The 23601-nt window shown below is 36.9% G+C and overlaps 1 protein-coding gene and 1 long non-coding RNA gene across 20 annotated transcripts in view; both read left to right on the forward strand.

Annotated features, from left to right (window-relative positions):
* Positions 1 to 23601, forward strand: part of sema6ba (sema domain, transmembrane domain (TM), and cytoplasmic domain, (semaphorin) 6Ba) — a 269128-nt gene that overhangs the window by 58977 nt on the left and 186550 nt on the right.
* On the forward strand, positions 10977 to 19199 carry LOC147846506 (uncharacterized). The gene is made up of 3 exons (XR_015479124.1): positions 10977 to 12920; positions 13001 to 16148; positions 16413 to 19199. It is a non-coding gene; the product is annotated as an uncharacterized LOC147846506 (long non-coding RNA).

Genomic DNA, 23601 nt, shown 5'->3' on the forward strand with positions numbered 1-23601 from the left:
TATTTATAGTGTATTTGGAATGATTTGATTGGCTTTCTAATGATTACAGATGGGAGATTAGCTGCGATCAATCATATGATGTGCTTCTCTTGAAATTATTTTGTGAAACTTCACGTAGACATGGTCAAGAAGATCTACTGCAAAATGAGGAAGAAAGGTGATTTAAGTGACTTTGAACGTGGCATGATTGTTGGTGCCAGACGGGCTGGTCTGAGTATTGATCTACTGGGATTTTCACGCACAACCGTCTCTAGGGTTTACTTCCAGCAGGATAACGCACCATGTCATAAAGCGCGAATCGTCTCAGACTAGATTCTTGAACCAGACAATGAGTTTACTGTTTTCAAATGTCCTCCACAGTCAGCAGATCTCAATCCAATAGATAACCTTTGGGATGTGGTGGAACAGGAGATTCGCGTGATGGATATGCAGCCGACAAATCTGCAGCGTGCGTGATGCTATCATGCCAATATAAAGCAAAATCTCAAAGGAATATTTCTAGTTGAATCTATGCCACGAATGTTTAAGGCAGTTCTGATGACAAAAGGGGTTCTAACTCGGTACTAGTAAGGTGTACCTAATAAAGTGGCCGGTGAGTGTAGCTTAGATTTACATTAGTTTTTAATCTTTCATATTTTTGATTTATTTGTTTATTTATTGTTCTGACACTTGTTTTTTTTTAAATGATTACTTATGTTTAAATGTCAAAAAGTTGTTTTTTTTTTTACTTATTTTTGTCCAAAGAGAAATGGACTATTGTTTTTTGTTGTTGTTATTATTATTATTATTAATTTGTGCTGTATTATTTTTAATAATTATATTATTATGAGTTTTCATGTGATTTCTAAACTAGTACAGGGTGTCTGCGTGGTCTTGAAGAGTATTAAATGTTGATGCATCAATTTTGAGAAAATTAAGGCCGTTAAAAGGTATTAAAGTCTTAATCGCGTTTTTATGAGGTCTTAATTTTTGTTTAAGCGTTGGTCTAAGTGTCCGTTTCCAAAAAATCTGAAATATATGTATTTTCCTCCTAATATTAACAACAGCATGCTTAATCCACGCAATTGGTTCGAGCCGAGGCGTGTCCGGCCAAGATCTCCGTCCGGGTGAAGAGACGTAATTTGGTGAAGGTGATGTGACGCTCTCCACATGTAGCGAAACCATAGAGCGAAACAGATGACAAAATGGGAAAATGTAAGTTTGCGTACTCCTGGTTGGAGAAAGATGAGTTTGAACAGTGGTTAAAGCCTGTCGCTGAAAACAACCACGTCATTTATTCTTTCAAGCTTTGTTTTTTCCGAGCTTATCTGAGTTCTGGTGTATTTTGCGCTCTGTTCATTTACTTAACTACAACTGTTTTTTAAGGTTTGATACTAACTAGAGCTTGAAGTAGCTATGAGGTCTTAAAATATTCTGAAAAGGTCTTCAAAAAGTCTTAAAAAGGTTTTGAAATTAACTTTAGGATTCCTGCACATCCCCTGTAGTGGTGTTTTGAAATTAATGAATGCATAATAATCGTGATAACCATGAAATCGTGATTATTCCTCATAATTATTCATTTATTTTCTTGTCGGCTTAGTCCCTTTATTAATTCGGGGTCGCCACAGCGGAATGAACCAACAACTTATCCAGCATGTTTTTTATGCAGCGGATGCCCTTCCAGCTGCAACCCATCTCTGGGAAACATCCACATACACACTCACACACTACGGACAATTTAGCCTACCCAATTCACCCCTACCGCATGTCTTTGGACTGTGGGGGAAACCGGAGCAGGGAGAACATGCAAACTCCACACAGAAACGCCAACTGAGCCGAGGATCGAACCAGCAACCTTCTTGCTGTGAGACGACAGCACTACCTACTGCGCCACTGCCTCGCCCTCCTCATAATCATACAACCAAAATCTATAATCGTTGCATTCCTATTTACATTTAAATTTCTGTGTGAACTGTCCCTTTGAAGTTGAAGTAAAAATCAAATCTATAACCTTTCAAAATTTCAAAAATAGTGATTACCGTAGGGTTGAGTACTGTACTTGAAGGGATATAAAATATAAAGGAGAATTATAGATTATGACTCAATTGCAAACCATTTTTATAAGGTAATTAATTCCCTGGTCTGCCTCTGAAATAGGCTTAAGGAAGTCTATATTCTTCAATACTACCGGGTGCAGTCCAGCAAACACACACTGCAGCGTCGCGTCCATTATCCAAGGGCTGCTGTTTAATGGATGGAGTTTTTTTTTTCCTAGTTATAGGAACTCAGAGCGGGGAAACAAGTAGAGGTTATGACTCTCGGGTGAGATGAGAAAGAGAGAGTCATTATCAGGCGGGGTGTGAAATACAGTCATATTCTCTCACGTCGACTTTGAATGAGTCTCGCTGTGAAGTTGAGTCGAGCGACTCCTTCATTCCCCGTCCCTTACACCGGGACATTTGCAATAGGTTATAGAGGCACCCGGAGACTGCGAGATGGAAATGGCTTTGCGGATGTCGGAGTGCTTGTGACAGTGAAAAGGAGCCGTTTAGCGGTTAGCAGAAAGCCTCTGGAGAACACTGGTTCTTGGGTCAGGAGGAAAGTGAGGAGTATTGAGTGGTTGACTGAAGAAGCAGTTCAGTTTTAACACTTTTGTGTGTTCAGAATCCTGGAAAAAGACCTGCAAACTGACCTGCCTATCTTTTATATATAAACAATGGACTGTAAATGACTAGTTATTCTGTATTGTCGTAAATATTTGTTGTGTATACATATAAAAATGACTTGTTTAAACTCCTTATTTAAATTAAGTTGAAACAACTCAATTTTAAAGGTTGTTTTAGACTTAATTGTTTTTTTACTCTGTTGTTTTACGTTCAATCCACTTCAATTTGTTAAAACAATTAAGCTAACTTAAAACTTACTAACCTAAAGTGTGCTTGTATTTATTTTTAACTAGGACTGAATTTGTGTTTCATTGTGTTGTTGTTGTAGGCCTCATCAACCCAACCTCTTTTTGTAAACAATTTCGTCAATATCAAAGGCTCTTAATGTAAAGAAATACTTGATTCTGATTGGTCAAGCATGACAATTCATTCATTTATTCATTCATTTATTCATTTTCTTTTCCGCTTAGTCCCTTTATTAATCTTGGGTCGCCACAGCGGAATGAACTGCCAACTTATCCAGCACGTTTCACGCAGCGGTTGCCCTTCAGCCGCAACCCATCTCTGGGAAACATCCATACACATTCATTGTCACACACACCCACTAAATTAGCCTACCCAATTCACCTGTACTGCATGTCTTTGGACTGTGGGGGAAACCGGAGCACCCGGAGAAAACCCACGCGAACATGGGGAGAGAATGCAAACTCCATACAGAAACGACAACTGACCCAACCGAGGCTCGAACCAGCGACCTTCTTGCTGTGAGGCCACAGTACTACCTACTGCGTCACTACGTCGCCCAGCATGACAATTCAAGGATTGTAATTCCAGTCTTTTTTGGGCATGTCATTTAACTTGGTGCTCATGTTTGTTGCTACTCTAGGGCATGCAAGTTCAAGCTCTTATCTCTTTGACTATGAAATCATCCATTTTTCCTAATATGTTTGCCAAGCTCACGATTAAACTTTATATTTGGAACAACCATTGAAATTTAATAAAAGAAGTAAGTACATTTACATGTACACCAATATTTAGATTTCAATACAATTAAGACACCACTCTGATAAAGAGTCTACCTTGTAAACAACGATTTTTGATGATCGTAATCTCATTTCTCAAAGTCATGATCGAACTAAACAGATATGGAATTAAGACTTGTGGAGTATGCTTATTTTAGAGACATTATTGAAATGGGGTACAGACATGGTAACATATTAGAGTGCTTTCACACCTAGACTTTTTTTTTGGAACCTGGCGCGTTTCCTTAGTGTCCGCGGTTCGTTCGGCATATGTGAATCCAGCAATCGTTCTCAGATCCACGCCAAAGCAATCAGTCCGAGATTGCCTAAATAAGGTGCTCTCGGCTTGATTAAAACTCTGGAGTGGATCAATTGTAGTAATTAAGCAAAATGATCCAGCAAACTAGCTAACCAGGCTATATCACAGTGTATTATGGTTGTGTAACAGCCATACGGCAATATGAAGAGAAATTTATGAGTACTGCAGGATGTCATTTTTTCATGCTGCCCAAGCTAACGTATATGCGCAAAAAGAACGAGATCACGACACAAACCTTCTTTATAGCTGGATGCAATCAGCCGTCATCTTGTCAGTCAATGCAACTACATTTACACTCAAAACAAGATTTTGGCTAATAGTTCAAACTGCTTATTTAAATTGAGCTCAAACAACACAATTCTTGAGTTTTTTTTAATTTTGGAACAACTTAATTTTGTGTTTAATCTTAACTCCATGAGGATTAAGTGTTTGAGCTCGGATCAGCTGCTGATGCTGTGCTTCTCTGAGGAATGTAAGGTCTTAAAAGTGTGAGACAAAGATGTGAACCCAAGAGACGATGTGGGTAAAATGGGTAAAATGTCACCCAGCAGCCATCTGCGTGGTTAGTGTTTTAAATCCCCGTCAAATAGCTGAATCGGATCTGACTGGTCAGTTCAAGCATAGTAATGCATTTGTGAATTTGACTAAAATAGTTCGGTGATGCTGACCTCATATCTGTGTAGGTGTTATTAAAGGTGTGATGACTCAGTCTACGATGAGCCCGAAACATTTACACAGGATAAGTTCACTATGGTTTTGCTTAGACTCAAACTGAGCAAAAATAGACAATTTGGTAGATGTGCTACAATTTATGTTGGAAATGAAGAGCGATGGAAGTCGGAAAACTTATGTAAATCAATAAGATCTTCAAAAAAGCAAACTGCTTACAGTACACTAAATGAAAAACTATATAGTTGTCACTCTATAGCCACAATTAAGTACCATAGGATGATTGTTTATTTCATTTTAATTTAAATAAATTTAAACATAATGTGCATTTTAAAAAGGTTTTTAAATATGTATTATCTGTAGTTTTAATTATGGGGGTTTCTAGTTTAATTTTCATATGTAGAAAGAAGTTCCATGAATTGCTCAGGTGAGATTTCAACCTTGTGTCAAAACCTTGATGGTTCTGTGGGTCTCGTCTATCAAATCTGATCTTTATTTTGTATTTTCTATTGGATTCAAGTCAGGTGATTGGCTGAGCCATTCTACAGCTTTATTTTCTTTCTCTGAAAGCATTTGAGAGCTTCCTTGGCTGTGTTTTGATCATTGTCATGCTGAAATGTCCACCCTGGTTTCATCTTCCTGCTAATGTAGATGTTGGACTGAAACAGCTGATATTCATTTACACTGATGAAGGGCAGACGGTTGCTGAAGAACTACTGAGAGATTTCAGCTGCTGTCTGGAATTTCAATGCCATTCTACACCTTCCTTTATTCATGTGTTCATTTTTCCCTGTGTCATTTCATTTTATTACACGACTTTATTTGTCAATTAATTTGTTTTGTTTTCTTTGGTTGTTGCTTTGGTTGTTGTCAAAATGTGGTGAAAATTGCAAGTTAACAGCACCTTTAGAAATCTGCTTTCTGAGGAAAACGATGATGTAATGAACTTTTTCCTCCCTCTGTATGTGTGTGTGTGTGTGTGTGTGTGTGTGTGTTTGTTTGTGTGTTTCTCTCACACACACAATTATGATTGTGTGTGTGTGTGTGTGTATATATATATATATATATATATATATATATATATATATATATATATATATATATATATATAATTAGATATACAATTGAAGTTGTAATGCTTCAAGATGTTGCAAGATTAATGTGGTAATATAATATATCTTTCTAAAAAATATAAGAATGAAGTCATATTCCATTATGAGATTAAAGTTGTAATGAAAGTAACCAAAAATGAATGGTGCTGGAGAATTATTATTATTTTTTTTAATGAATAATTTTGTTGATTATGGATGCATTAAATTAATAAAAGTAATGGCAAGAAATTTGTTAGGTTGATAAAATATGTTTTTCCAGAGATGGGTTGCAGTTGGAAGGGCATCCGCTGCGTAAAAACGTGCTGGATAAGTTGGCGGTTCATTCCGCTGTGGTGACCCCGGATTAATAAAGGGACTAAGCCGACAAGAAAATGAATGAATAATAATAATATATATATATATATATATATATATATATATATATATATATATATATATATATATATATATATATATATATATATAATAAATGCAGTTTTTTCTTAAGGACTTTAAGACTAAATTTCAGAGCAGGAGTTCCCGCACTGGCAGCAGACTTTAGCTCTGCTCTAGTCAGATAAACACAGACATGCACGCTAGTTTGTGAGCTATTAGTATTTTAGAGCAGCATGTTGATTTCCAGCCATCCGGAACGGCTGACAAGCGAGAGCTCAGCGGTTAATTAAGTGATTTGAAGCCGCAAGATGCCAATCAGTGAGTCAGACACTAACGATTGGTTCGTCAGAGGGAGCATCAGCAGGAGAGATTCTCAGACTGGAGAAGTTTTGACTGGGATTGAGGGATTTTATGTGTGTGTGAGTGTTGGAGACCAGACTCAGCTTTTATATCAGCTTTTATAGACAGTAAAAAATGCTGGGGTCCACAATCGATTTGTGTTGGGATAACATGAAGGAATTCAGTTAACTTATTAGGGTCACAGACAGAATCTGTCAACATTTTATGTTATTTCTGCCTAGAATTTTGTAAAAAATCTGCGGATTCATGCAGAATTATTTTGGGAGTATCATAAGTAAAAACTTAATACATGAAATAAATGAATAGCTGTTTATCTTTTATTTTATGTTTATAATGCAAATCCATCTACTGTAAATCTACTTATTTGATAAACAAGTGTCTCATATAGTACGTCTACTAAAAGACAGAAAATATTACTTTACAAACTGTATTGTAAATAAATCAACTGAACATTTTCATATTAGTCAATAATATTTATAAACTAATTTAAAAACTGAATAAATATAAATTTACACACATTTATACAAATAAATGCTCAACACAAGTTAAGACTCAGTGATGGAATACAATGATGGACTACAGATTTCCTGTGGGCCTATTTATTAAATAAATGTGAGAAATTTAAAAAATGAATTGAACATAAAACAGTGAAGTTGTCCCTAAAAAGCTCAAAAACTGTGTTGCTCATTTTAAATAAGTAGTTTGAATGAACAACTTGAATTAACTTTGAGTGTAGATTAACATATTCTATGAATATTTTTATATCTAGATTAACATAGATTAACTCATCATCCTGCAAACCCTCAAGGTTTTCCAAACATGTTTGTATATTTTTTTTATTGTGTGGAGGAAAAAAAAAAAAAACTTTTTGGTGCCCACAGATTTTTGTGATGTGTCAAAAAATATTTCAACAAATAAAACACAAAAATAAGACATTTTTCCAGTTATTTTTTGTTTTGCACAAAACATATTTTTTATAATTTAATTTTTTTATGATTGTAGGCAATTTTTTATTATTATTATTGCTTAAAGATATATCCATAAAACAAAATTTGACTTTGTTGCCTAAAATAAATGTTAAAATATCAATTTATTTGTAAGATAATTAATTTTTAATAAAAAACATGCTAAAAATATTGCAGGTTTGCAACAGTGTGTGTGTGTGTATATATATAACAGTGTGTGTGTGTGTGTGTGTATATATTCCTCCGGGTGCTCCGGTTTCCCCCATAGTCAAAAGACATGCGGTACAGGTGAATTGGGTAAGCTAAATTTTCTGTAGTGTGTGTGTGTGAATATGTGTGTATGCGGCTGGATGGGCATCTAATGGATAAGTTGGCGGTTCATTCCGCTGCGGCGACCCCAGATTAATAAAGGGGCTAAGCAAGAAAATTAATGAATATAGTGTGTGTGTGTGTATGTATGTATATATATATATATATATATATATATATATATATATATATATATATATATATATATATATATATATATATATATATAGGTTCGACATGGTGGCTCAGTGGTTAGCACTGTCGCCTCATAGCAAGTAGGTCGCTGGATCGAGTCAAGGCTGGGCCAGTTGGAATTTCTGTGTGGAGTTTGCATGTTCTCCCTGTGTTCGCGTTGGTTTCCTCCGAGTGCTCCTGTCTCCCCCACAGTCTAAAGACATGTGCTATAGGTGAATTGAATAAGCTAATTTGGCCGAATGTATGAGTGTGTATGGATGTTTCCCAGTACTGGGTTGTATCTGGAAAGATTTGATTTGATTTGGTGACCCCTGTCGAAGGATTTTTTTTTAATTAAGCCTATATTTGAATATATAATAACTCCTACACTTTTGTATTGAATATGTATGTATATATATTTGTCTTATTTTTAAAATTAAAGTGAAACTAATGCTATAATACGGATATTGGAACAAGACTCACCTTTTTTATGTTGACTATAAATGCATAAATAATATTTTTTAGCATGCAATACCACATGAACCTGAAGCCAATAGACAACACAACTTCTGATTTAAAAGTCTTGTAAATGTATTTTTGATTATTGTGTCTGCTCTCCTTCATGTGTCATGAACCATCCGTGATTGTGATGTCACTGTAATGATATTCTTGTAAATTTGACCTGTAATTGGCGAGCAGTTGGAGTGTTTTCACCTGTCAGATCTGCAGCTTCTCTCAATCACCCAGAACAGTGTGTGTATGATTATAGGTTTTATAGCTTTCATTATTAGTCCTGCGTGTCTTATCTGGCTGTGTGTGTGTGTGTGTGTGTGTGTGTGTGTGTCTGCTCTCCTGCTGTGATTGTGTATTCATAAGCACAGCTCTCCGCTCACTCGTAATAACACACTGATCCAAACAGATCAGGCAAAAAGAGGCAGAGTGCAAGGAAAACAGCTGTTATGTTACTCACACTCAAAATCCATATGTCAACAAATAAACAAAGTCTATTTTTAAAAGGTTTAAACCTAGCAGTCCTTTCGCGCTATAATGAGATCTTGTGAAAAGAGGCTTATTTTTGCTTCATGATAGAGGATTTAGCGTTCTTGTAGTTACTAAAACATTTTTAAAAATTGTAAAATGAGAAGCAAAAATATATAAAAATGTGATTTTTTTTAATAAAAAAATATACAATTATTTAAATGTATTCATTTATATAACACACTACTGTACACTACTAAACAAAAAATAATACAATAAATAAATAATTAATAAAAAATAAATAAATAAAATAAATAAATACAATTAAAATAATGAATGAATTAATTAAAATGAATGAATGAATTAAAATAAACAAATAAATAAAAAATCGATAAATAAATAAATGAATAAAATAAACACAATTAAAATAAATTAATAAATTAATTAAAATAAATGAATTAATTAAAATAAACAAATAAATAAAAAATAACTAAATAAATAAATACAATATTTAATAATTTTATTAATAAATTAAAAAAATAAATCAAATAAATAAATCAATTAATATAAATAAATAAATACAATATATAAATAAATAAAATAATTCATTTATTAAAATAAATAAATACAAATAAATCAAATAAATAAATAAATAAATACAAATAAATTAAATAAATAAATAAATAAATAGATTGATACAATATTTAAATGAATAAATCCAAACAATATCAGGACATATAATAACACAAATAGAAAGAAGAGGATGCATCAATGGCTCAGTATAATAACAAGCTAAGCTCTAATAATTGCATATAAGATTATTCCAGAAACTCATTCATTCATTATCTTGTCAGCTTAGTCCCTTTATTAATCCAAGGTCGCCACAGCGGAATGAACCGCCAACTTATCTAGCAAGTTTTCACGCAGCAGATGCCCTTCCAGCCGCAACCCATCTCTGGGAAACATCCACACACACTTGCTGTGAGGCAACAGCACTACCTACTGCGCCACTGCCTTGCCTATTCCAGAAATATGTTAATAAAAACTAATTCAAACTATTGATAAAAAATAATATGTGAATAAATCTAATTCAAATTATTTATTAAAACTACAAAAGTGTCTCGATAGTAAAACTACAGAGATAAGATTTAGGATTTTACAATTTAACTTTTTTAAAGTTGCTGTTTTATCTCTCCTAAATCATTAAAAATTCACAACATTTGTATTCCAGGTCAATATTCGATCAACAAACTTTCAGTTATGATTGAATGTGGAAAAAAATATTTGAGTATGACCATGGTTTTAGTTACTTTTTTTTTTTTTTTTGATTAATTAAAAAAAAACAAAACATTTGTATACACTTTATTAGGTACACCTTATAAGTACCAGGTTAAACCCACTTTTGCCTTCAGAACTGCCTTAATCCTTAGTGGAATAGATTCAACAAGGTACTGGAAATGTTCCTCAGAGATTTTGGTCCATATTGACATGATAGCATCACGCAGTTTCTGCAGACTTGTCAGCTGCACATCCATGATGCGAATCTCCCGTTCCACCACATCCCAAATATGCTCTATTGGATTGGGCTCTGGTGACTGTGAAAGCCTTTTGTGTTTAGTGAACTCATTGTCATATTTAAGAAACCAGTCTGAGATTATTTGTGCTTAATGACATGGCGCGTTATCCTGCTGGAAGCAGCCATCAGAAGATGGGTACACTGTGGTCATAAAGGGACGGACATGGTCAGCAACAATACTTGGGTAGGCCGTGGTGTTGACACAATGGTCAATTAGTACTAATGAACCCAAAGCGTGCCAAGAAAATATCCCCCACACCATTACACCACCACCACCAGCCTGAACCATTGATACAAGGCAGGATGGATCCATGCTTTCATGTTGTTGATGCTAAATGTTGACCCTACCATCCGAAAATTGAAGAAGAAATCGAAAATCATCAGACCAGTCAACGTTTTTTTCAATCTTTTATTGTCCAATTTTGATCAGCCTGTTTGAATTGTAGCCTCAGTTTCCTGTTCTTAGCTGACAGGAGTGGCACCCGGTGTGGTCTTCTGCTGCTGTAGCCCATCTGACTCAAGGTCGGACGTGTTGTGTGTTCAGAGATGCTCTTCTTCATACCTCGGTTGTAAAGAATGGTTATTTGAGTTACTGTTGCCTTTCTATCAGCTGAAACCAGTGTGGCCATTCTCCTCTGACCTCATAAACATGGCATTTGCGTCCACAGAACTGCCGCTCACTGGATATTCATCATTTTCATGCCATTTTCTGTAAACCCTAGACATGGTTGTGCGTGAAAATCCCAGTAGATCAGCAGTTTCTGAAATACTCCAACACCAACAACCATGCAACGTTCAAAGTCACTTAAATCACCTCTCTTCCCTATTCTGATGCTTGAACTGCAGCAGATTTTCTTGATCATGTCTACATGCCTAAATACATTAAGTTGCTGCCGTGTGCTGATTAGAAATTTGCGTTAACGAGCAGCTGGACAAGTGTACCTAATAATTTGGCCGGTTATTGTACATAGCAAGTGTTCTTCATATATGAACCGAGTCCTACATTTTCCATTCCTCAGTAGTTTGTCAACAGCCATACACATTCATGTTTATCAACAAAATTTACAGTTGCTATTATTGTTGTTATAAGGGTTTAATCGCATTTAAAAAAAAATAAAAAATCTGTTCCCATATTAAAGACACTGGAACTTTTATATTTTTATGCATCTTTTTCGTTTCAAAATAAACCAGAATGAATTATGAAGGTGTTTTTTAAAAATATAATTAGTATGTTAGCATTTAAAATGATACTGCCTTTACACTTTGAGTATCACAGCATGATGCGTCAAGACCATAATTAACAAAGCTGCATGCATCGTAATGAGCTTTGTTGATTATTATCCATTAAACCTGATGCTGAAAAGTTATGTATTCTCTTCATCTCCTCCTGCATGCTGCAGTGTGCATTTGTCCAGCCTAACAATGTGGATTAAGAGAGATCAAAAAACAACAAGCCTGCCAAACCTACCTTTAAAAGGATAACATTTGCCGAATAGCTGCGTGCTGCACCTCACGGCTGTGAATCTGAAGATCAATATGCAAATAGAGTAATTAAGAGCGCAAATGTTATGTTAATAAAAAAAAGTTAAGCACTCTCATTGGCCCTTCTGAGGCCCTGGGGGTCCGGCTATCATTGTATCAGAGACACACACAGCTGGACTGGACACATTTATTAAAAACTACAAGCATGATGGATAATATTTTGGAAGTGCGCAATTTCTGAAGCATCAGCAGCAACAAATTAAATTGCAAAACTCAAAAATTCAAAATTCAAATGCTAACAAAGAAGTCATGAGTTTGTATGTATGACTGACACAATGCTCGGGTGTTATTGAAGGGCTATGTGTGTTTTTTTTTCTTTGGCATGTTTTCATGTTGTTGTTAGGGTCTTGTTTTAGCCCTTTTTCACACTAGTTTTACTGTGTTCTGTTTAGTTGCTCTGGTATTTGTAAGGAGATTTGATTGATTTGGCCTGTTGGTATGTGGTTGCTAAGGTGTTTTGAATGCATTTTTGAAATGTTGCTATGTTGTTAAGGAATTTTGATGATTTAGCCTGTTGCTATGTGGTTGCTAAGGTGTTCTGAGTGCATTTTTGATATATTGCTATGTTGTTAGGGAGTTTTGATTGATTTGGCCTGTTGCTATGTTGTTGCTAAGATGTTTTGAGTGCATTTTTGATATATTGCTATGTTGTTAAACAGTTTTGATGATTTAGCCTATTGCTATGTGGATGCTAAGGTATTTTGAATGCATTTTTGAAATGTTGCTACGTTGTTAGGGAGTTTTAATTGATTTAGCCTGTTGCTATGTGGTTGCTAAGGTGTTCTGAGTGCATTTTTTAAAAAATGTTTCCGTGTTGTAAGGGGGTTTTGATTGATTTGGCCTGTTGCTATGTGGTTGTTAAAGTGTTTTGAGTGTATTTTGAAATGTTGCTATGTTTTTAGGGGGCTTTGATGATTTTGATCTGTTGCTATGTGGTTGTTAAAGTGTTTTGAGTGCATTTTGAAATGTTGCTATGTTTTTAGGGGGCTTTGATGATTTTGATCTGTTGCTATGTGATTGTTAAAGTGTTTTGAGTGCATTTTGAAATGTTGCTATGTTTTTAGGGTGCTTTGTTGATTTTGATCTGTTGCTATATGGTTGCTAAGGTGTTTTGAGTGTATTTTCTTAAAGTGTTGACGTTGTCAGGGAGTTTGATTATTTTGGCCTGTTGCTATGTGGTTGCCAAGGTGTTCTAAGAGCATTTTTGAAATGTTGCTATGTTGTTATGTAGTTTAGATTATTTTGGCCTGTTGCTATGTTGTTGTTAGACGTGTAAATGTGTTTGACTTTTTCCTGACTACTTTTACTGTGTTCTGTTTAGCTCCTATGGCATTTTAAGGAGTTCGATTATTTTGGCCTGCTGCTATGTCGTTGCTAAGGTGTTCTTAGTGTATTTTTAAATTGTTGCTATGTTGTTGCTAGGGAGTTTTGATTATTTTAGCCTGTTGCTTTATGTTTACTAAGGTTGTTTTAAGTGTATAATTGAAATGTTGCTATGTTGTTGCTGGGGAGTTTTAAATATTTTGGCCTGTTGCTATGTGGTTGTTAGGGTGTTTTTGAAATTTTCCAGACTAGTTTTAGGATGGTCTGTTGAGTTACTATGGAATTTTAGGGAGTTTTAATTATTTTGTCCTGTTGCTATGTGGTTGTTAAGGTGTTTTGTGTGATTTTTTTTTAATGTAATTTTTTGACATGGTGCCACGTCGTTGTTAGGGTGTTTCAGAGTTGTAGCACCATTCTAGTTGCACTTTTCTAAACTATTTGGCATGTTCTGTTTAGTTACTATTTTGTTCTAGTGAATTTTTAACACAATGCTATGCATTTTTAAGGTGTTCTGAGGGTATTTTGACATTATGTTGTTGCTAGGGGATTTAGATTTTTAAGCTATTGTTGCTATTTTGTTGTTGACATGTTGATATGTTGTTGTTAGGTTGTTTTGAGTGTTTTAACCCTTTTCTAGAGGTTGTGGTGTTTAGTTGTTATGGTGTTGCTAGGTAATTTTGAGCGTTTCTGTATAGTTACACAACATGTTCTTATTTTTGTTGACATTGCAATGCATTTGTTAAGGTTATGTCAATGTTTTTAGGTTATATATGCAGTTTTTTTTGTATGTCTTCTGGGCATTTTTGCACATTTCTATATGCTACTAGATGCTAGGATGTTCTTTGTGATTAGTTGTGTCCTATGTGGAGTGTTTTGATTATTTTTTTGCATGTTGCTTAGAATTACAGAGGTTACTAAAGACATGATTTTAACATAATATTATCCCATGTTTTAGTTTTTTAGCTTTTTTAGCTTTTTTTTAAAGTTTTTTTTTTGTTGATGTGATGTTCTGATTGGTTGTGTTAAGAAGTTGCAAGCTGTCTGATGCAGCTCATGATTTATAGTTGTATTTGTATTGTACTTACAGTTTCGAATTGCATTATGAAACTTTTAATGTTGAACAAAGTGACTTATTGACATTTGAGTAGTTCTCAAATAGCTTAGCATTTATTTCAGTATATTAAATTACACTTCTTCAACATAAAACATGACCTCATCTTTAATTAGCACAAGAGATGACAGCATTCCAAAGAGCTCAATGGCAGCTGTTAAACTGTGTTAAATCAGAGTGAGAAAAAAAAAGTAGCTTGCAACTTCCTGATTGTTGTTAATTCATAATTCATTTAACACCTTCCCGCAGTGTATATATATTTTTCAAGTCTGCTTGATTGAGTATCAGGCGATATCGCTCTTATTATCACTGCAGCTCACGTCACACATCTGTCAGAGTGTCTCGCCTTTTAAATCAAACTCGATATCTTGAAACTTCCTTTGGCTTAATTAGTCTGCCAGCACCTTTCTTCCTATTTCTGTCTTTTCCTCTTTCTTCATTTCTCCTCATCCGTCTCTGCTTTGCTCTCATTCACCTATATTTGCCTCCCTGGTCTTTCCGCAGAGCTCATTTCATCGCTCAATATTGTATTTTGATAGGATATCAGTGTTGTTGTCTCTGTGTCACGCTGGCGAAATATTGCGAGCCCTTTACAATACTGCGTGGATGTATTTCTCTCGCTTTGAAATGACATTACTGTGACATTGACTGATCTTATGGTGCTGCCGTTTTTTCTCCTGACAGCTGATTCTCAGGATTTGCTGTCAGCGGTGAAAGACAACGTGCAAACATGTCGTATGTTTCGATGGCGACTTGGCTGGAAACTGGCCAAACTGACATAAAAGAGCATTATAAGGACTCAGACTGTCTAATGCATTTTGCATGATGTAATTGCGGAGGCATTTCGAAAATAACAAGCTCCTATGTGATTACAGTCTTTATCAGTTTGCAAATAAATAAATTAGTTTACAAGGCATAAGTTAGACCTTAAATAATTAGTGTTCGCAAGGGTTTGGGTTTAATTGGATTTATTTTTCTTTAAAGGTGCCATATACTGCATTGATTCAATAAGTTACATTGCTCTCTTATATATTCAAGTAGTAGTTGTTATTATTGTTGTAGTATACTTTCATAACAGAGTTGCTGTGTTGATGTTTTGATGATGATTTTGCTGCTTGTTCAAGCTACTTATCTAAAATGAGCTTAAAACAGCAAATGTAGTAGTAGTAGTAGTAGTAGTAGTAGTGGTAGTAGTAGCAGTAGTAGTAGTACTAGTAGCAGTAGTAGTTGTAAGGGTTTGGGTTTAATTAGAATTATACACTGTATTGAGCCAATCAGTGAAATTGCTCTCTGATATCTACTCAGTAGTAGTAGTAGTCATAGTAAACGTAGTAGTAAGGGTTTGGGTGTAATCAAATTTATGTACTGCATTGAGTCAATAGGGTAATTTGCTCTCTGATATCTACATAGTAGTAGTAGTAGTCGTAGCAGCAGAAGCAGTAGAAGTTGTAATAGTCGTAGTAGCAGAAGCAGCAGTAGTAGTAGTAGTAGTCATAGTAGCAGAAGCAGTAGTAGTAGTAATAGTCGTAGTAGCAGTAGTAGTAATGGTTTGTTGGGTTTAATCAATTTTAAACTGCATTAAATCAATAAGTTAAATTGCTCTCTGATATCCACATAGTAGTAGTTGTAGTCGTAGTAGTAGTAATAATAGTTGTAGTAGACATAGTAGTAGTCGTCCCAGCAGCAGGAGTAGTTGTAGTATTAGTAGTAGTAGGAGCAGAAGTAGCAGCAGTAGTGGACATAGTAGTAGTGGTCATCGCAGCAGTAGTAGTTGTAGTAGTCGTAGTAGAGATCGTAGTGGCAGCAGGAGTAGCAGTAGTAGTCGTATTAGTAGCAGTAGTAGTCATGCAGCAACTGAAGTAGCAGTAGCAGCAGTAGTTGTAGTCGTAGTATTAGTAGTAGTAGTCAAAGTAGTAGTAGTCATAGTAGTAGTAGTAGTCGTCCCAGCAGCAGGAGTAGTTGTAGTATTAGTAGTAGTAGGAGCAGAAGTAGCAGCAGTAGTGGACATAGTAGTAGTGGTCATCGCAGCAGTAGTAGTTGTAGTAGTCGTAGTAGAGATCGTAGTGGCAGCAGGAGTAGCAGTAGTAGTCGTATTAGTAGCAGTAGTAGTCATGCAGCAACTGAAGTAGCAGTAGCAGCAGCAGTTGTAGTAGTAGTATTAGTAGTAGTAGTCAAAGTAGTAGTAGTCATAGTAGTAGTAGTAGTCGTTGCAACAACAGTACCAGCAGGAGTAGCAGTAGCAGTAGTAGTATCTGTAGTATCAGTAATAGTAGTCGCAGCAGCAGGAGTACCAATAGTAGTAGTAGTAGTTTTCGTCATCGTCGCAGCAACAGGAGAAGCAGTAGCAACAGTAGTAATAGTAATCATAGTCGTCTTAGTACTAGTCATAGTCGTTGTTCATGGGCGTAAATCTGATTTAACAGTATGGGGGAGGGGGAGGGGGGGACAATAAATATAAACATTTCTTTCAAGCATTTTTTTTGAAGGGGACACAAATATTACAGCTGAATTGTACTAATAAAGATATGTCCCCACAGTTAAAAATGGTTCTATCATTATTATTAAAGCATGGAGACTACGTCATTATGATTATTTTCAAAGTTTTTCTCAGGTTCAATGACAGCAAATTTTTCTCCAAAACTGTTTTTTGCATTGCTTCTTTTGTTGTTACAGCCAACAGACTGACTCCTGAAGCAGAATACATGCAGGAAAAGACATTTTCCATACTCATAATAACAACTTGTTTACATTACACTAGTTAAATTGACCGATCATATTGTAAATCAGTGAGCCTGTGAAGTTCTTCTGCTAAACAGCTACAACTCTAAAAAACATTTTAAAAAATTTTTCTGCCCCCCCCCCAAAAAATGTCACTATCTCTTCAATAAAAGCACAACACTCTTACCTGACACTGTACATCTGACTGACCCTGCTCTGCCTGTTCCTCAATCATTTCTTTCTCCTTTGCCTGTGATTGATAATGTGACATTTGTATTTAAGCACTCATTCCTATAGCCAAATTGCTTAATATGTGAACTTTTTGTACTTGGTGTTTAGCTGCACTGAAAAATGATCTTATGTCCATTTTCTCTGTCATTTTATCCAATGCATGACACTGCAATGCACGTTTATTTACAGTAGCACATTTTATACACAATGCTAATTCAAAGTGCTTTACAAAACTATCATAAAAATAATCACAACAATAAAAACAAGGAATTAAAAGAGGTTGACGTTTTAATTTTAAATTAATTGAGTCACTTAAGAACAGAATAGAAACTGGTTATATGAAAATACAGCGGGGCTAGTTTGGTCGTAGCACAGTGCTCATTTAGCAAATACACCGCTAAACAATATGCTAATTGTGGTCGCTAATGTTAAGTTAACATAATGCCAAGTCGTCACAAATGAAACAATGCAAGGGAAACGGCTGTGAGGTGTTAATCAGCGAGAGTTATAAATGATAAATTCAATCCCCTTAAATTTGTTGAGTTAACTCAACAAATTTAGCCGGCAGCTAGCTCTCTGCAACTCTCACATGGTCGCCCACTGAAGCTAAGCAGGGCTGCGCCCGGTCAGTACCTGGATGGGAGACCACATGGGAAAGCTAGGTTGCTGCCGGAAGTGGTGTTAGTGAGGCCAGCAGGGGGCGCCCAACCTGCGGTCTGTGTGGGTCCTAATGCCCCAGTATAGTGACGGGGACGCTATACTGCTCAGTGAGCGCCGTCTTTCGGATGAGACGTTAAACCGAGGTCCCGACTCTCTGTGGTCGTTAAAAAAATCCCAGGATGTCCTTCGAAAAGAGTAGGGGTTTAACCCCGGCATCCAGGCCAAATCTGCCCACTGGCCTTTGTCCATAATGGCCTCCTAACCATCCCCATATTCCAATTGGCTTCATCGCTTTCTCCTCTCCACCAATCAGCTGGTGTGTGGTGTGTGGTCTGGCGCAAAATGGCTGCCGTCACGTCATCCAGGTGGATGCTGCACACTGGTGGTGGATGAGGAGATTCCCCCATTGTGTGTAAAGCGCTTTGAGTGCCCAGAAAAGCGCTATATAAATGTAAGGAATTATTATTATTATTATTAACTTAATCAATTGTCTGGAACCCTGCATTTTTTACAGTGTATGTGGTGGCGAGGTTTGTTTTACTTTGAGTGAATGAGCTATCTAATTTAAATCCCTATAGTAACCTATTGTGTATTGTGGATAAAATTATAATGAAGCCAAACAAAAGAGACTGACAATAATAAATAATGGAATAAGCTGCAGTCTTGACTTGCTGGTACGTCACAAGACAGCATTGATTGAATTCTTTTAGACGTACAGATGGTTTTGCATCTACATTGCACCACGAGATAAAAGGAGAGACACTCAGAGGAGGCTACAGATACTGAGCTTTCTAGCCCCCTGATAGCGATCCCATTCCTGCAGCCATAAAACCACTGTCCAGACCTGTTACAGGCAGCTGCGCATTCGCCATACCAAACAGCCAAACCACCCCGAGAGAGAGAGAGAGAGAGAGGAAGGGCTGGGTTTATGCATCCATGTTGAGCTGTTCGGCGGCCCCTTTAATTACACAGAAGGAGAACGAGAGCAGAAAATCACCTGATCGCCCTGCCGTCCACCAGCCAATCTAATAGAGATGTACCCTGCTCATTAGCATATAAATTGGCCAGAAAATTGAAAAGTGCATTACGACATTTAGCTCCCACCCTGATAAAAAAAAAAAATCCAGTGTTGCCTTAAGTCACTTTACGGAGAAATAGGCAGAAAGACAAGCTCTTAAGGAAAGAGCATATTATCCAATAAGGCTGTCTATGTGATAAAATGAAGACAAGATGTGATTCATTCATCGGCTGGTAATGCGCTGTGGGTGTGTGGGTTGGTTCTGAATGGCGCATTACCATACTATTCATACTTCTTTAGCAGCATTTATATACTAGTGCATAGTATACATGTTTTTTTTGTATGTGTGGAATACCTGGGTGAACTATTATGACTGTCAGAATGATAATAATGAATAAGTAGATTATGCAATCTGGAATATGGTATCCCACAATGCATAGCGCTCAAAATGTTAGGGTTAGGGTTATCTTCATTTTAAGTTTACTTAGAATTACCTCACCATCCATCCATTCATCCTCTTCATCTATCTGTCCATGAAACCCTCTATCCATCCACCTATCCACCCATCCTCATTCATCTGTTTTTCTTTCACCCACCCCCCACCCACCCATCCATCCATCATCCCCATAAATCTGTCTGTTTACCATCCATCCATCCATCCATCCATCCATAAATCCATCCACTAGTCTGTCTTTCACCCATTCATCCATCCATCCGTCTCTTTCATCCATCCATCCATTTATCTATTAGTCTGTCTTTCACCCATCTATCCATCCATCCATCCATCCATCCATCCATCTGTCTTTCACCCATCCATCCATCCATCCATCCATCCATCTGTCTTTCACCCATCCATCCATCTGTCTGTTTTTCATTCATACATCCATCCATACATCCATCTTTTCATTACCTATTTGTCCATCCACCTATCCATCCATCCATCCATCCATCCCCATTCATCTGTTTTTCTTTCATCCACCCATCCACCCATCCATCCCTCCATCCATCCATCCATCCATCCATCCATCCATCCATCCATCCATCTATCCACATAAATCTTACTGTTTATCATCCATCCATACATCCATCCACCCACCTTTCCTTATCCATCCATTCATCCATCCATCCTCATACATCTGTCCCCTTCACCCATCAAACAATCCATCCATTCATAATCCATCCATCCATCCATCCATCCATCCACATAAATCTTACTGTTTATCATCCATTCATACATCCATCCACCCAGCTTTCCTTATCCATCCATTCATCCATCCATCCTCATACATCTGTCCCCTTCACCCATCAAACAATCCATCCATTCATAATCCATCCATCCATCCATCCATCATCCATCCATCCACTAGTATGTCTTTCATCCATCTATCCATCCATCCATCCATCCATCCATCCATCCATCCATTTATCTGTCTCTTTCATCTATGTATCCATCCATCTGTTTTTCATCCATACATCCATCTTTTCATCACATATTTGTCCATTCACCTATTCATCCCAATTAATCTGTTTTTCTTCCATCCATCCTTCCATCCATCCGTCCATCTATCCATCCACCCAACTATCCATCCGTCCATTACCAAACATCTGTCTGTCTTTCATCCGTCCATCCATCCATCCATCCATCCATCCATCCATCCATCCATCCATCCATCCATCCATCATTCCTTCCTTCCTTCCTTCCTACACCCATCTGTTCATTTTTCTTACACCTATCTGTCCAGTAATCTCTCTATTCATCTATCTTTACTTATTTGTGTATATTTTACGCTGTTTTACAATGTCTTTGTTTCAGTGTAAATGCATTTAAGTACTGAGTAACAATAATCAACTACATGTACTTACTCTATGATTAAGGTTAAAAGGGTTAGGTTTAGATGGATAGTTTTCCAGTTTCATCAATTCAATTATTCATGTATTGTATTTGCTTTCATTACAAATGCAAAATAATAGTAATAATTTAATGCCACTCAATACAAATTAAACATCACAATATGAGATCATGTACTGTAGCCCACTGTTATTTCAAGGCAGAACCTCATTCTGAGCGGTAATGGTTGTACAGCTGTCTAGATAGACAGATAGACTGCACAGTATGTATTTTAAAGGTATCTGATGTCTCCGCAGAGTCACTTTATCTAAGCCCCATGTGTTCAGACAAACCAACAGAAACACTATTACAGCCGCTCAGAGCTCGGAAAGGGTTCTGGCTTTGTGTTTGCCACAAATCAATATGAAGAATTAGGAGTATGATGAATGGGCCCTGAAGACAAAGTCAAGAAGCCAGTGCATGTGTGACTGTGGTTTCTCTCTCTCTCTCTCTCTCTCTCTCTCTCTCTCTCTGTATGTGTGTGTGTTTGATTGAGATGAAGGTGACCTAGATTATTGTGCAGCTTTAGTCCCTCTTGTTTTATTCAACGTCTTTAACCCCTCATCTGAATATATATGGAGAGAGGGAGTCGGATTGATTGAGTGAATATTTAAGTTGGTGTGTGTTTGGGATGATAGCATGCTGGTTGGAGAGGCAAAGTTAGCAGTGTGTGTGTGTGTTTGGATGTGTGAGTGTGCGCGCACATGAATGTGAGTGTGTGTATGTGTTTTTCACATGAGTGTATGTGTTTGTATGTGTATTTTTGTGACATATCAGGGCACAAATGTGTATAAAGATATGGGTATGACACAGACATTGTCCCCACAATTACCAAAAACAAGCTGGTGTGAGTGTGTGTGTGTGTGTGTGTGTGTGTGAGTGTGTGTGTATTTTCATGCATGCACTTGTGAGTCTGTGTGTGCATGAGCCTGAGTATGTGTGTGTGTGCATGTATATGAGTGTGATTGAGTAGTAAGTGTGTGTGTGTGTGTGTGTGTGCGTGTGTGTGTGTGCGTGTGTGTGTGTCTGTGCATGCACGCATGAGTGAGAGTATGTGTGGGTGTGTGCATATATCAGTGTGAGTGTATGTGTGTGTTTGTGTTAGTGAGTGTTTGTGTGAGCATGTGTGTGTGTGTGCACACTAGGGTGTAAGTGTGTATGCACATGAGTGTGAGTTAGTGTGTTTGCGTGTGCAAATATGAATGTGAATGTGTGTGTGTGTGTGTGCGTGCTAGAGTGCAAGTACATGTGTGTGTGTGTGTACATGAGTGTGTGTGTGTGTGTGTGCACGCATGAGTGAGAGTGTGTGTTCTTGAGCTGTCCTTAGCTGTGTGTGTATGGAGCACGCAAGCATCAGTACATATGTGTGTGTATGTTTGTGTGAGTGTGTGTGTGCAGTCAAGCAACAATGTGAGTGTGTGTGCACATGAGTGTGAGTGTGTGTGAGTTGGTGTGTAGATGTGTGCACATGTAAGAGTGTGATTGTGCAGTTTTGTGTGTGTGTGCACGTGAGTGTGTTTGTGTGTGCGCACAAGCATAAGTGTAAATATGTTTGTGTGTGAGAGTGTGCATGCATGCAGGAGTGTCAGTGTGTGTGTATATAAGTGTGTGTTTGTAAGTTAGTGTGTGTATATGCATTCGTGTGTGTGCATGCATGTGTAAGTGTGTGTGTGTGTGTGTGTATGTCTGTGCGCAAGCAAGCGTGAGTGCAAGTGTGTGTTTGTGTGCGTGTGAGAGTGTGTGTGTGTGTGTGTATGTTCTTGAGCTGTCCTTAGCTGTCGCAGTGGTCAGGCATGAGTGTTGAATACAGATTTGTGCTGCTCTCTCTCTCTCTCTCTCTCAGTGTCTCTCTCAGTCTCTCTCTCTTTCTGCCACTCATCTGTCTGATTGTATTGCAGCTGGAGTGTGTGTCTGTCCACCCTCTTAAATACAGCTGTGATCCAGGTGAATAGAGATGCATTCAGACTGACTGCTGCTTCTGAACACTCACAAATGTTTCTCTTCTGTGAATAGCGATTGCTGTGCTCAGATCGGTGTGTAACAAGTTCTGGCTTTGAGATGCACAACTTTAATTTCTTGGTCAAATGATCATTTGGGTCCTATAATAAAATTTTCATTGCGCGCGGTGGTCTGTAAGACAGTGCATGGACACAGCTAATCTGTGTGTGTTCTTTTGTAGTTATTGTATATTAGATATTTTATAGGGCTCATTGGAAAAACCCTGGAGCAGTACTAAGACCTATTACAGAAAACTTGTGTTTCCCAGTGATGGGCTGCAGCTGGAAGGGCAAAAGCTACATAAAACATACAGTATATTGTATACTACATAACTTTTTATTAACATCAGTAAACTATAAATAGGAGTTAGAGTTGTATAATAACTGTTTTTTGCAGCCCTGAATATTTTTTAAGCCTTTGTCAGATGAGGAACCAAATCTGGCATCTTCATTGACATTATTATCACTATCATTATTAATTACTATCATTGACATTATTAAAAAGTGCTCCGGTTTCCCTCACAGTCCAAACACCTGCGAATTGAGTAGGCTAAATTGTCTGTAGTGTTTGTTTGTGTGTATGAGTGTGTATGGATGTTTCCCAGTAAT

This window comes from Danio rerio, chromosome 2 (genome assembly GCF_052040795.2).
Source record: "Danio rerio strain M-AB ecotype USA chromosome 2, GRCz13ab, whole genome shotgun sequence".
NCBI lineage: Eukaryota > Metazoa > Chordata > Actinopteri > Cypriniformes > Danionidae > Danio > Danio rerio.